Here is a 13,423-nt window from a genome sequence, read left to right on the forward strand (position 1 = left end):
GTAGGTACAAAACTGTACTATGTTCTTCGTCTCACATTGCTGCAGTCATAACCTGTGGGTAGAATCCCAAAGCAAAGGTAAGGGAGGTTGGCAAAATCAGAAAGCATTAGGAGCTGCTAACATGCCCTGTAAAACTGCAGTGGCAAACCCAGCCCTAGATTTGGAATAAAGAGGGAGATGGTAATGTTTAGAAAAAGTGTGCACTGAACTCCAAGTAGCTGCCTCCAAAATATCCTTAGTAGCTACTCCCCTTAAAAAAGCAGTAGAAGTGGCAGTCGCCCTAGTGGAATGAGGTCTGATTCCAGCCGGAACATCCTTTCCATGATGAGAATAACAAAAAGCAATACAATGGCCAATCCACTTAGAAATAGTTTGTTTTGAAACAGGTTTTCCTTGTGAACCCAAGGCAAAAGAAATGAATAACTGTTGAGACTGCCTGAACCCTTTAGTTCTGCTCAAATAATAACGTAACTGCCTGTGAATATCCAAAGAGTGCAAATTTTTTTCCCCTTTATTTTGGGGATCAGCATAAAAAGTAGGCAAATGAATAGATTGGTTTAAGGCCACATTAGAAACAACTTTAGGCATAAAAGCAGGGTTAGTACGCAGGGATACCCTATCCTTATGAAATATCAGGAAGGGTTCAACTGCCATTACAGCCTGTAATTCAGATACCCTCCTAGCAGACGTAATGGCCAACAAAAAAGCAGTCTTCCAAGACAAAAACTTCAACTCAGATGTAGCTGCAAGCTCAAAAGGAGGTAAAGTGAGCTTTTCCAACACAAAATTGAGATCCCAGGAAGGAGTAGGAGCCCTACGTGGGGGTCTTATGTTCTTTGCCCCTCTAAGAAATTGCTTAAACAAAGGGTGAGAGAATAATGGTGGGTCACAGTCATAGTGAGCAGAAATGGCAGCAGCATGAACTTTAACAGAGGAGAAAGACAAACCCTTGTCTAATAATTCTGTAAGATACTGGAGTGAAACACTCAAATTAGGCACTGAAACATCAAAACTCTTCGCTGTGCTCCAAAGAAAAAATCTCCTCCATTTATCAGCATAAACTTTCCTTGTACTAGGCCGTCTGGCTTCCAAAATGACATTCAAAACTTGTTGAGGAAGCTGCGACCCCTCCAGGGTCTAGAACAGAATACGCCAGGCTGTCAGATGCAGGGACTGTATCCTGACATGGAGGAAATTATTGCTTGCCTGGGACAATAGGTGTGGAATTGATGGCAAAGGCCAAGGAGGCTCCCGTACTAAACTCCTCAGCAGAGGGTACCAGTGCTGACGTGGCCAATCTGGAGCTATTAGAATCATGCAAGGCTTGTCCTGTCTGACCTTCAAGAGCACCTTGGGAAGGAGAGGCAGAGGAGGAAAGGCATAGACGTGAAGGTTGTTCCAACTGAAAGATAGAGCATCCACTTTCCAAGCTTTTGGGTGAAACATCTTTGTGCAAAATTTTGGCAGTTGGAAATTTAGTGGAGAAGCGAACAGATCTATGTCTGGAGTTCCCCAAGCCACTGTCAACTGTTGAAATGCATGAGGATCCAATTTCCACTCGTGGGATCCACCATCTGTCTGCTCAAAACATCTGCTAAGGAGTTCTGTGCTCCTGGCAGAAACCTTGCTTGAAGAGTGAGGTGCAACCTCAGAGCAGTCTCCCACAAAAGCATAGCTTGTCTGCAAAGAGGGTACGAATGGGTTCCCCCTTGCTTGTTGATGTACCACATGACTGTTGTGTTGTCCGTTTGAATCAACACCTGTCCTGGTTGAAGTAGATCCTTGAAAGCCATCAGTGCAAATTGGACTGCTAACATCTCTTTCATGTTGATATGCAAATGCTGTAGTCTGGGAGGCCACATGTCTTGAATCCATTTCCCATTGAAGTGTGCTCCCCAAGCCATGTCTGAGGCATCTGAGATCTGACTCGCCTCTGGTCGGGTCACAGAGAGTCCCTTGTTTAGGTGACATTCCTGAGCCCACCACAAAAATTCCCTTTGGATGCAAGGTATTATCTGAATGACAAGTGTCCAAATCGTGGCAGTGTTGAGTCCATACACTTTTGAGATACCATTGTAGCTTCCTCATATGTAGTTTGGCATTGGGAAGTACCAGAATACAAGATGCCATGAACCCCAAGGCTTGAAGGACTGTCCTTGCAGTCAGCCTGGACAGTAGGGATAATTGCTGGAAGTAAAGGGGAAGATTTCTTTGTTTGTCCGGGGTCAGAAAAGCCATCTGAGAGGCTGTATTCAGTCTCACACCCAGAAAGCACATGTCCTGAGAGGGTACTAGACTGGACTTTGTTTCGTTCACAGAATACCCTAGGCACCTTAACACTGCCATTACATACTGTAGATGCTGAAGTAACTTGACTTTGTCTTGAGCAAGAATCAGGCAATCGTCCAGATAAGGATAAATTTGTATTCCTCTTAGTCTTAAGAAGGCTATCACAGGAGCCAGGACCTTTGTGAACACCCTGGGTGCAGTAGATAAGCCAAAGGGCAATGCAGAGAACTGATAATGAAAAGTACCAGCCCGAAAACGCAGGAACCTCCTGCAGCTGGGCCTGATAGGAATGTGAAGATAAGCCTCTGAGATCCAGAGTTACCATCCAGTGATCTTTGCCTAGCAGAGGCAGAAGTTGCTGCAAAGTTAACATCTTGAATTTTGGAATGTCTAGGTAAGTGTTGAGAATAGACATATCCAGAATTGGCCTCCAAGTGTTTCCTTTCTTTGGCACAAGGAACAGGCGAGAATAAAATCCTAGGCCTACTTCTGACGGAGGGACCCCCTGGATAGCCCCCATTTTTAAAAGTAAAGAAATCTGCTTGTGAGCCTCCAGCTTTTGCTGAGGAGGAACGTCTGGCATGCCTTTGAAAGGAGGCAAGGTGTGAAAATAAAACTTGTAGCCTCGATCTATAATGTCCAACACCCATTTGTCCTGGGTGACTAAAAGCCAATTTTGCTTGAAAAGTGCCAACTTTCCTCCTAGAGGAGCTGCCAGACAGGAGGGATCTGGCAGCTGGAGATACAGGTCATTGGGTCTGCTTACGAAAAGGCTGACCCCTGCCCTCACCAGAAGATTGTGCAGGGGAACTCCACGTCCTAGGTCTGAAAGAACCCTGAGCATGAGCTCTGCCCCTACCACGTCTAGATCTGCCCCTAGATTGTAAATCAGAAGAAGGATAAGCCCATCCCTTTGCAGGCCAATTTCTGCTAAACTTAGGGGGCTGCACCTGTAAAAATTCCTTAACTGTCTGCATGGACTTAGCTTTGTCTTCCATTTTCTTCAAAACTGACTCCACAGGAGAGAGAACCAAACAGAACTTCAGATTGAAGGGGAGCATCCAAAATTCGAGCTTTAACATGCTCTGACAAATTCTGATCCTTAAGCCAGGCGTGCCTACGAATAACCGAACCAGTGGCAGCCACCCTGGAAGAAGCCTGAAGAGCATCAAAGCCACACTGCAAAGAATGCTTACCTACCTGATCAGAGGCATGAACTAAATCCTGCAATTCCTTACACTCTATACCCTCAGCTAAAGCATCTACCTTAGATTTCAACTGACTTAAGAGAAAATTCTGGTACTTCAGCATATGAAACTGGCAATTTAAAGCCCTCATCGCTAGAGTGGAGGAGGTATACACTTTTTTACCCCACCTATCCAAAGCTCTAGAATCTTTATCCAGAGGAACCGGATTCTTTACAACAGAAGCCCTGACACCCTTAGGTCCCTGGCTAATGGTTTCCGGGTCAGCTCTAGGACTCTTATACAAATATTTATGAGCCTCTGGCACTCTGTAATACCTGTCTGGCTTGACAGGGGCAGGAGGTAAAGAATCAGGATTAAGGGAAGCCTCAGAAAAAACATCCTGAACAACATCCAAAACAGGGGGAATAGCCAAGGGCCTATGCTGTGGTAAAAACAAAAATTCCCTAAGCCTCTTTCGAGAATCTGAGAAATCCTGACCTTCCCACTTAAAATGCTCCCTCATGGAATGCAGGGTTCAGAAAAGGAAAAATCCTCTGGAGGGGAAGCAGAAGGACAGGAATCCTCTGCATCCGAATCAGAATAAGGAGGAAAGTCCTGAATGTCCTCAGCTGAAGACTCAGAGTAATCTGAGGAATGCTCCAAACCTTCCACCTCTGGCTCCACCCTAGGCCTCTTATCCGGAGGGGGCATAGAACCTCTGATTAAAGTAATCAAATCCTCTGCCATTTTCAGCATATGCTTTTTAGGAACAGAACCTGCAGAACTAGGGCTGACGCCTGTGCCAGAAAGACCAGGCCTGGCTTTAGAAGGTGCTTTAGTGACAGAAGTAGAAGGCCTAACAACCTTATGTAAAGAAGGGACTACAGAGACTTGAGAGGCACCCTCGGCCTGACCTAACTCCTGAGAGACCACTTCCTGTAAAATTAAAGGCTCCCCCTGAGATTCAGCTGAAACCTTGGCTGGATCCACAGATTCCACCGTAGTTTCCAAAGAACCGGCGTCCGCAATGGACGACTCATCCTGCTTGGACTTTAACGATTTTTCTTTTCGCTTCTTAGCGGTAGCGGGCGTCGGAGGATCCGATGGCATGTTGTAGGTACACCGCTTACCGAAAACAAGTCTAGCACAATGTAACCTGCGTTTAATGGTGCTTTAGTGACAGAAGTAGAAGGCCTAACAACCTTATGTAAAGAAGGGACTACAGAGACTTGAGAGGCCCCCTCGGCCTGACCTAACTCCTGAGAGACCACTTCCTGTAAAATTAAAGGCTCCCCCTGAGATTCAGCTGAAACCTCGGCTGGATCCACAGATTCCACCGTAGTTTCCAAAGAACCGGCGTCCGCAACGGACGACTCATCCTGCTTGGACTTTAACGATTTTTCTTTTCGCTTCTTAGCGGTAGCGGGCGTCGGAGGATCCGACGGCATGTTGTAGGTACACCGCTTACCTAAAACAAGTCTAGCACAATCTAACCTGCGTTTAATGGTGCGCTTATTAAATCTAGCGCAAAAGCTACACCCGACTACGTCGTGCTCAGGCCCCAAGCAAGGAATACAGAGAGAGTGGTAATCCCTATGAGGTATCTGTTTCCCACAAGAAATACAATTATTAACTTTTTCTGACATCCGGATTTAACTGAGGCAAGAAAAGACAAAAATATTCCCCAACGGGGTACTTAGCCCAACTTGGTCTTCGGTCTGAAACTCAGAATACGAAAATTTCAGGACGCCGAACGGCACTTGCAAACGCTGCTTCTGCTTCGGACCATGCGGCAAGAAAGACTGAGGATATGGCGTCGGTCATGCGCTTTAGTACCACGGCGTACTGACGTCAGATCTGAGCGACCATGGCCGACGCCAGCCTAACACTTTGGTATTCGGGCCGACCGAGGACAGCGGACTACCCACAGGTTATGACTGCAGCAATGTGAGACGAAGAACATCTATACTATGTCCTGATGGAAATCACTGTTGCAGTATTCTTAACCTATGGGTGATTCCCAAAGCTGAAGTGAATGTAAGGATGGTTGGGAAAGGACTGACCTAGCAAAGACAGCTCTACCCTTGAAAAGGCATCAATCTTGTGGTGTTTAGTGAAAAAGTGTGTACAGAAGACCAGGTGGGAACTTCCAATATGGCCTTGGTAAAAGGTTCAAGAAGATGCTGCTGCCCTGGTAGAATGAGCTTGAATGCAAGGATTTGCCATGAAAAGAATAAAAAGGAGACGGCCTTAGATATCCAGGTTGCAGTCGTGTGCTTAGATACCATCTGACCTAGATTTGTGTCCATAAAGGAGACAAACAGTTTGTTCAGACTTTTAAATGCATTTGGTTTTGTCCACACAGACTCTTAGCTGTATGTGAATATCCAGAGAGTGCAGGAGCCTTTCTTCCTATTCTGTGGATTGGGAAAGGAAGTAGGAAGGCTTATGGTGTGATTGAGAGATAGCTTGTTCACTACTTTAGGCATAAATGAAGGGTTTTGCCCTCAGTGTCACCCTGTCCTTGTGAAAGGGAGGAATAACCATGAGTGCTTGAAGCTCAAACTCTTAGCTGAAGTGAGAGACAGAAGTTTTCCAGGTGCAGAACTTCAGATTTGCTGATGCTGCTGTTACAAAAGGAGGTACGGTAAGCTTTTCCAGCACAAAGTTGAGGTCCCAAGGAGGGGTTACAGGCTTCCTTAGTGGTTTAAGCTGCAGAACCCCTTTATGGGATAGCTCGACCTCAGGTCTGGATACAAGTGGGAACTTAGAGGTAAAAAGGCAGAGATGGCTGACATGGGCTTGATGGAGGACGAGGACAGACATGTATGCATTAGCTCACACAGATAATTCAGTATGGAAGGTACCTCTGCACTGCTGAGGCCCTATTCCTTCCTATGGCACTAAAATGAAAATCTCTTCCATTTGGCTAAGTAAAGGTGGTGGGTCTCCTGGCTTCTTGGAGAAATGAAAGTTATGTACTTAATAATAGATCTGTGTTGTCTGTTTCTGTCCTTCCTCAATGGATGGGTCTTTGGCTCAAACTTCGGCCACTCTAGACTACAGGATCACAGCTTACACTCCTCCCCTTACCTATAATCCCCTCCCATCCCCAACATTACCTCAGATTGAGTTTGCCCACAAACCCTTAGACAGAGGAGAAAACATTGTCAAATATGGAAAAACACTATATAGGAAAAAAAAAATGGGAATTGTGGAAAAAAGGATGTACTCACCATAATGTTCCATCTGAGTTGTTGCTCTTCATTTGTCTTCAACCTGTGGGTACTTGGATCCGGCACTGATCTGACTCGGCCGGGCTTTCCAGAATCTGATCCAAGCTCCAAGTTCCTGCCCCACCCATAATGCCCCTGTCTCCCTCCTCCCTTCACATAGAGTTTGCTGCCCAACCAAGCATCTCAATATTATGCAATTCTCATCTCATGACAGGGATCTCCCTATTCAAGCAGAGGAGAAGAGAAGCATGCTCGTATGGTGACCACTCCTCATCTAACCAGACCACCACACAGCCTATACAAGGCAGGGGGAAGGAGGGAGGGATGGTTGAAGACAAATGAAGAGCAACTCAGATGGAATGTTATGGTGAGTACATAACTTCTTTATCTGAAGTTGTTGCTCTTCAAACTAAACACCTGGGAGGCCCTCATGGAAGGATATTCCGGAGCACAGCGGATCCAAAGGATGCCCTGTTCCTGGATAAAATGTCCAACTTGTAATGCGAGATGATAGTGTGTATGAAGAAGCCCAAGTAGCTGCAGAACAAATACCATCTAGAGAAACTCTGGACCAGAAGGCATTTGACATAGCCATACATAGTACAGTTGTGTATACGTACCATAAATGTAGATGTTCGAGTGTATTCACTGTTGCAGTCATTACATTTGGGTAATCTGCAGGGTGCCCTCAGTCGGCCTGATTAACAAAGTCTTGGGTCCTGCGTCAGTTGCTGTTCCTTCTTCCATGACGTCAGGTCGTCAGGGGTATAAAACATGCAGCCAATGCCATTACATCAGTTTTTCTTGCCCCAGATGTCAGGTGCCCCACAAATGGGGAGCCAAATATTTAAGTAATTAAAAACACAAAAATACACCTCCAAACAAAAGCAAATACACCAAAAAGGCTTTAAGCATAGTAAAGGAAAGTAGAGGTATAGCAAGAGAAAAACAGGGGGGTGGAGGGAGGGTAACCAGGACTGCAACAGTGAATACACTCAAACATCTACATTTATGGTAAGTGTACACAACTGTACTATGTTCTTTCTGTTTCACTGTTGCAGTCATTACATTTGGGTAGATTCCCAAAGCTATGGTTGGGAGGATGGATTTATACAGCATTAGGACCAGCTATAAGGCCCTGCAGGACAGTAGTGGCAAAGCCAGCTCTTGATTTAGAGAAGAAAGGTAAATGGTAATGATTGGTGAACGTATGAATTGAGCTCCAGGTAGCAGCGTCTAGAATGTCTCTGGTAGGAACACCTCTGAGAAAGGGTGTAGAAGTAGATGCAGCCCTGGTGGAATGAGATCTGATCCCCCTGGAGGATAGTTTTACCATCGTGTATATAGCAGAAACGAGTACAATGGCTTATCCATTTGGAAATAAGTCTGCTTTGAAATAGCCTTTCCCTCTGCCCCTGCAGTTGTTCAGATTTTCTTAGAGATTTTGTCCTGAAGTAAAATCTAAGTTGTCTGTGTACATGCAATGAAGGTAGAATTCGCTCCCCCTTGTTCTGTGGATTGGGAAAGAAAGTCGGCAAATGAATGGTCTGATTAAGAGACACAATGGATACCACCTTAGGCATGAAGGATGGATTGGTCCTGAGAGACACCCTGTCCACATGAAAAATAATGAAAGGCTCCACTGCCATAAGAGCCTGTAATTCGGAAAACCTTCTAGCTGAAGTGACTGCTAAAAGGAAAGCTGTTTTCCAGGAGAGAAATTTTAAGTCTGCAGTAGCAGTTGGCTCGAAAGGAGGGACAGTGAGTTTTTCCAATACAAAATTGAGGTCGCAGGCAGGGGTTGGAGCTCTCTTGGGTGGTCTTAAGTTTTTGGCCCCTCTGAAATACTGCTTTAGCAGAGGATGAGAGAAGAGGGGAGGTTCAGTGTTGTAATGAGATGAAATGGCTGAGGCATTGATTTTTATGGAAGAAAAGGACAGGACCTTGTGAAGCATCTCAGTTAAGTATTGTAAAATTTGAGGAATATTGGGCACTGCTTTGCTTATCCCTTGTGATTGTTTCCAGGCAAGGAATCGTTTCCATTTGTTAGCATAAGATTTTCTAGTACTAGGCCTTCTTGCCTCCAAAATGACATCCAGCACAGGTTTGCTGAGAGATGCTAAGGGTGAACTTAGGTGATTAGCCACACTGCAAGATTCAAAGTTTGGAGCAGAGTGTGCAGAATTTGGTTGTTCTGCTGAGACAGTAAGCAAGGTGTCTGAGGCAGGTGCCACGGTGGAAGGTGTGACACATTGTGCAGGAGTGGGTACCAATGTTGGCGAGGCCAGTCTGGAGCAATCAACATCATTTTTGATTTGTCCTGTTTGACTTTTAGTAGAACGTTGGAGAGCAGAGGCAGAGGGGGAAAAGCATAGACTGATAGGTTTTTCCAGCTGAATGATAGAGCATCCACTTTCTAGGCTTTTTCTAGCTGAATGATAGAGCATCTACTTTCCAGGCTTTTTTGTGATGAGTTCTTGTGCAGAATTTGTCCAACTGATAGATCTTTTTGCCTCACCCCAGAACTATGTCTGGACTCCCCCATTTGTGTGTCAACATGTTGAAAATCCGTGGTTCCAGTTTCCATTCGTGTGGGTCCATGAGATTTCTGCTTAGTTTGAATGCCAGAGTATTCAGCTTTCCTGGCAGGAATTGAGCTTGTAGTTGAATTTGATAGGTCAAGGCCTTGTTCCACAATGCCATGGCTGGTCTGTAAAGAGGGCAGTAGTGTGTACCCCCCCCTGCTTGTTTATGTACCACATAACTGTGGTGTTGTCTGTCTTTATCATTAATTGTCCTGGATGAAGGTAGTCCTTGAAAGCGATCAGTGAATTCTGTACAGCTATCATCTCTTTTTGACTGATATGAAGGTGCATTTGATTTGGGCTCCATTTGCCCTGAATGCACTTCCCTGCCAGATGAGCCCCCCAAGCATAGTCTGATGCGTCTGTAGTTAGGGTTTGGGCGGCAGGGGGTAGGGTGAATGGCAGTCCCTTGTTTTGGCGGCAGGCCTCTGCCCACCATAGGAAGTCTAGTTGCAGGCATGGTATTGATAGGAATCATTGTCTCCAAGCTGTGACAATGTTGACTCCATAAACTTTTTAAGTACCACTAAAGTTTCCTCATATGCAGTCTTGCATACGGAATTAGAAGAATGCAGGAGGCCATGAACCCCAAGGCTTGAAGAATTTGTCTTGCAGATAGCAGGGTTTTTGTGGCCACCTGTTTGAAGTAAGTTATCAAATGAATTTGCATTTCTGGCGCAAGGTAAGCCATCTGGGCAGTTGCATTCAAGCTTGCACCCAGGAATGTAATTTTTTGAGAGGGTACCAGTTGTGATTTCTTTTCGTTTATGGTGTACCCTAGACAAGTTAGAACTCTTTTCACAAACATCAGATGTTTTAGAAGAATGTCCCCGTTTTCTGCCTGAATTAGACAATCATCCGGGTATGGATATATTTGAATATTTTTTTGCCTGCAAAATGCAATTACTGGAGCCAGGCACTTTGTGAAGACCCTGGGTGCAGTAGATAAGCCAAAGGGCAGTGCAGAGAACTGGTAAGGCAAGTAGCCTGCTTTGAAGTGGAGGTATCTTCTGCAAGATTCCCTGATTGGGATATGCAGGTAAGCCTCCTTTAAGTCTAGAGTTACCAACCAGGTATCTTTGCCTAGCATAGGAATTAACTGTTGAAGAGTCAGCATCTTGAATTTTGGAATGTCCAGAAATGTGTTTAGAGTAGATAAGTCCAGAATTGGACGGCATGATCTGTCTTTTCTGGGTACCAGGAAAATTCTTGAATAGAAACCTTGTCCCTTTTCCTCTTCTGGTACTGGCTGAATAGCCCCCATGTTCATGAGGGACAGTACTTGTTTCTGGGCCTCTGCCCACTGATTTGGGGGCAGGTCTGGCCATCCGTTTGGGATTGGCAACGTGTGGAAATTAAATCTGTATCCCTGGGATACTAGATTTAAAACCCATTTGTCCTGGGTTATAATTTGCCAATTTCTTGCATGAAGTGCCAGTTTTCCCCCCAAAGGGGCAGCTAAAAGGTAAGTGCTTGGTAAGTGTAAAGGGAAGTCATTGAGACTGTTTACCATAGGGAGGTGCCTTGTTGTTTCCAGATTTGGAGAAGGAGGAGGCACCCCATTGTTTTGTTCTAAAAATCCCTTGTGACTGAAACCTGGAGCCTTTGTAATGTCTGGGTTTGACTTGAGTGGCTCTCGAAGGAACTGGAAAGAACCAGTTCTTAGTAGACCAATGCCTATTAAATCTTGGAGGTTGCACTTGTAAGAAATCTTTGTTTGCATAGATTTAGCTTTATCTCCCATCTTTTTTAAAATTTCTTCAGCCTTATTACCAAAGAGACGTTCCTGTTGTAAAGGAGCACCCAACAATTTTGCTTTAACATGATCAGGCAGAGTTTGCTCTTTGAGTCAAGCATGCCTTCTTAGCACAGACCCAGTTACAGCAGCCCTGCAAGAGGCCTCCAAAGAATCAAATCCACATTGCAAAGTATGTTTTCCAACTTGTTCAGCTGAATGCAATAAGTCCTGTAAATCTTTATTTTCCACACAGTCAGAAATTAACATCATTTCCTGTTTAAGCAGTCCCATGATATGCTGTTGATATTTAAGCATATGAAATTGACAGTTTAAAGCCCTGATTGCCAAGGTTGCAGAAGTGTAAACCCTCTTACCCCATCTATCCAGCGCTCTGGAATCACTATCAGAAGGGTTAGGATTTTTAGCAGTAGAGGCCTTAATGCCCTTGGGACCCTGAGAAATGGTTTCAGGATCTGCAATAGGATTTTTGAAAAGGAATTTGTGGGAATCAGAAACCCTGTAGTATCTGTCTGGCTTACAAGGAGCTGGACGCAGAGAATCAGGAGCCATACTAGATTCTGAAAAAACATCAACAACGTCTAGAACAGGAGGTATAGCCAAAGGCCTATACTGAGGAAAAAGAAGAAAATCCCTAAGTCTCTTTTTAGATTCAGAGAAATCCTGACTTTCCCAGTGGAAATGTTCCCTTAAGGTATGTAAAGTTTCCCCAAAAGAAAAATCCTTAGGGGGAGAAGCAGAAGGAATGGAATCTTCTGCATCAGAGTCCACATAAGTAGGTACAGACAAATCCTGTTCCATTATAAGAGTCAGAAGAAATAGAATCCTGTTCAGAAGATTCATAATCAATGTCTTGCCTAGGCCTCTTAGAAGGGGGGGGGGGGTTTGGCTACCCCTGATCAGAGTAATTAAATCTTCAGCTATTTTGATCATTTGTTTTTTAGGCATAGGGGCCTGCACGTGTCCCAGGCATCGTTTTTTTAGACATAGATTTAGAGTTTGGCCTTAGTTTTGAAGATGGCGTTGGTCTAACATATAAATCTGTAGGCCTGAAAACACCCTCAGAAGCCAGTGCCTGCACAGCGGCTCCGGACTCATCTAAGGTAGAGACATCCACAGGGTCCATAATTGAAGCATCTCGCGGCATACTGGACTCTGAATGGGTCTCAGTAGAGGCCTGCAAATCAAACGTAGCGGGTATCAGGGGCTGCGAAAGCGCCTCACTGAGTACCGGCGAACTAGCAACTGGCTTTGGAGAAGCATCATCAGTTTTGGACCTCGAAGGCCTGTCTCTTCTTTTTCTTTGCATTTTTTAGGTATTCCTTTTGTCGGATTGCTAACCGACATTTCTGGATAATTAAAGCGTGAGCCAAAATATTTAGAAGCAAAAATATACAGACGTTTAATAGTGCGTTGATTAAATTTAGCACAAAACCAACAGCAAGGTACATTGTGATCAGGGCCTAGGCAAGGAATACAGTACAAATGAAAATCCTTACGAGGTATTTGCTTCCCACAAGTAATGCAATTATTAACTTTTACTGACATCGGTAAGGAGCAAGAAAAAGTTTCCCCAATGGGGTACTTAGCTTTTTAGTTGGAAACTTCAGTTATGAAACTCGAAAGCAAAAATTTCACGAGTCGGCCGACCGGCACTTGTGAACTGCTTCTGCTTCGGGCACCGTGCGGCAAGAAAGACTGATGTAATGGCATCGGCTGCATGTTTTATACCCCTGACGACCTGACGTCATGGAAAAAGGGACAGCAACTGACGCAGGACCCAAGACTTTATTAATCAGGCCGACTGAGGGCAACCTGCCAGCAGATTACCCAAATGTAATGACTGCAACAGTGAAACACGTAGAACATCTAGTGGAATGTACCTTAACCTGACCTGGCAGAGTAAGATCTCTAGCTGAATACGTCAGGGAAATGCACTGAGAAATCCAATGGGCAATGGTAAAATACTGGTTTCCCTAAAAAGGACATAGAATAGGAAATAAAGAGTTGGTCAGGACTTTGTCCTATGCAGGTAAAAACATAGTTGTCTGTGCACATCTAACAAATGGAGTTTGTACTCTCCCTTATTTTGAAAATTGGAAAAGAAAACTGGAAGATTAATCACACGACCAATGTTGATTGCCAAAGCTACTTTAGGGAGAAAGGATGGATTAGTACGCAGTGACACCCTCTCTTTATGAAATACCAAATGGGGGGCTTGACTGATAATGCTTGAAGCTCCGAGACCCTTTTGGCAGATGTAACAGCAATCAAGAAAGCAGTCTTCCATGACCAGAACTGTAAGTTCATTGTGGCTGAAAGTTCAAAGGGGGATGAGACCAAATCTTGCCGAACTAGAGTGAGACTCTT

Source organism: Protopterus annectens, chromosome 11.part0 (genome assembly GCF_019279795.1).
Source record: "Protopterus annectens isolate FY-2018-M chromosome 11.part0, PAN1.0, whole genome shotgun sequence".
Taxonomy (NCBI): domain Eukaryota; kingdom Metazoa; phylum Chordata; order Ceratodontiformes; family Protopteridae; genus Protopterus; species Protopterus annectens.